Consider the following 2395-nt stretch of genomic DNA (forward strand, 5'->3'; position numbering starts at 1 on the left):
CAGCATCAACTCTAGAATTATTTGATATGAATTACGTTTAAATTTGTGATTATTACTTAAAAAAAGAAAAAAAGATTTCAGAAGATGAAAACATAGATACATCACCTCAAAGTTCTTGATAATATAGACTTTAGCAAAGTAGATTTCAGTAGGTTCAGAGTGGAAATACAGGGTATTTGGAAAAGTTCATGGAAAGATTCATATTATCTTTCATGGTGGGGGTGGCTGGCCAGTATGTCATATCATCTTTTAGATTCTATTTTTCCATGAATGTTTCCTAGTACCTTTATGTATGGGATTCTATTGCCAGAGGTTCTAAACATTTCCCAGGAAAGAATGAGAGGCACTAATATTTTCAAGCAATCACAGAAAGGAAGAAAAAGGAAAGTATTTAAGGAACTATGGCACTTGGAAGCAGACATGAAAACAGTATTTGGAGAGCAGGAGGTTTATTGGAAGTAGAAGGAGTCATGATGCTCATGAAAGACAAAAGAGGAGGGAAACAGGTTTAAGTAAGGAAAGTCATCCGGTCACAATGCAGATCAGAGTTTTGTGAAAAGAAAGCAGCGAGGGTGCAGGATTGGGCAGGGGACATCAGACAAAATGTCAGCCAGCCCACCGGGAGCTGCAGATAGAAGATTGCTGGTGAGACACGTCCTGCAAAAAACACTGGGTCCTAGGACTGCTTGGGACCATCAGCTGGGGCTTCTAAGAAAGTTTGTGGCCTTGGTTCCAGGTGGATCCTGGAGGTGCTGACAGCTGGAGGCTGTCCGGTAACTTGTCCTGTGGCAAGTATTTCCTTGCCTGTTACTAGAAGTCTCCTATAAGTTCAGATGTCTCCTTGCATGTTATCTGAGTGTTCTACAAGCTGCATGTCCCCTCTTTATAAACTAGACCTTTAAAACTCATAGAAGTAAACAAAATAAGAATATATCTAAGACATGGAAGGAGCATTATTAGCAAAGGACCAATATGAATGGCACAGGACACAAGAACTGAACTAAGAAGCTAGAGTGAACAGCTTGTGGAAAATACTAAGCAAAAACAATAAGCGCTTTTAACAATGTTCTGTTCAAAGCAAGAAAGAAAACAAATGAACAAGTAAAAAAGCTTGGAATTTATGGAGTTAGGCAACAGATGATGGACTGTGAATTAATTCCCTTTCTATTGTGACTTATTTACTAAAGAAAAAGGCCAAATGTGTAAGAGTAGAAATAGCATCAGGAAGAGACAAGTAAAGCCAAGAATACATGGAAAGATGCTATAAAATCACTCAACTGCTCTAAATAAATTCAGCCCTCTGGATCCAGATTGCTAACAATGAACAGAGGAATTTTCCAAAGTATGGTTAATTATCTTTAAGAAATATTTTAGAAGGTGAGAGATGCTAGAGGATGAAGGAGATCAGTATTACAGCATTTTAAGAAAAAAAAAAAAAAAAAANGAGCCAAGTACTAAAAAATCATTTCCCTTTAATACTTACATCTGTGTTGACACCACCACTTCATCCTTTTTAACAGAATTTATTTAACTTTGAAGCAAAGCATATTAGATTTGAAGTTACATCTGCTCAAGTTAAATACATTCACTAACTCTTATGTCATCTCAATATTATTAAGATAAAATGTGTCTATGAATTTAAATAAACAAATATATTATCAATATCAAGAAAAAGTTTATCAAAATTTTTTGTGGTTTTTCAAATTTTGATTCAATTCATCTTTGAGATTGTTGGAAAGGACTTCCATTCTAGGGAAAACTGTTTGGTGGCTGTAGGCAATTTTTTGTAAACTATCTTGTCTAGTCATTTCCTCATCATTGCATAACAAAATTTCCATAACTAAAATACTAATTTATTTTACCATATCTCAATCTAAAATTGTTTTCTTTTTTTGTGCAAAAATCTAAGCCATTTTACCATTGATCAGAGTTACAAATTTTGCTCCTGTTAAAATCATTTTATTTTATTTATTTTTTTATTTTATTTTTTTAAAATCATTTTAAAATGTTGTGTTAGACATTTAATTCTGATTTAAGGTGGCTACATTTATTGATTCATTTATTATTAAAAAGAAGGTGTTATTTAGTTCACTGAGTGTTTACTAACAATGCTTCTTAATATTGTCCATTTTTCATCTTTAGATATTTTTAATAAACTTTTTATTTTGGAATAACATTAGATTTACAGGAAAGTTGACACAATGCTACAGAGATTTCCCACACACCCGTCACATAGCTTCCCTTAATGTCAACATTTTATATTACCCTGATGAATTTGTTAAAACTAAATATCAGCATTGATACATTATTATTAACTAAACTCTAGGCTTTTTCTTTTTTTTTCCTTTTTGTCTTTTTTCGTGACCGGCAACTGATCGCAACCCTCAGTGTCGCG

Source organism: Galeopterus variegatus, unplaced genomic scaffold (genome assembly GCF_000696425.1).
Source record: "Galeopterus variegatus unplaced genomic scaffold, G_variegatus-3.0.2 Scaffold4805, whole genome shotgun sequence".
Classification (NCBI taxonomy): Eukaryota; Metazoa; Chordata; class Mammalia; order Dermoptera; family Cynocephalidae; genus Galeopterus; species Galeopterus variegatus.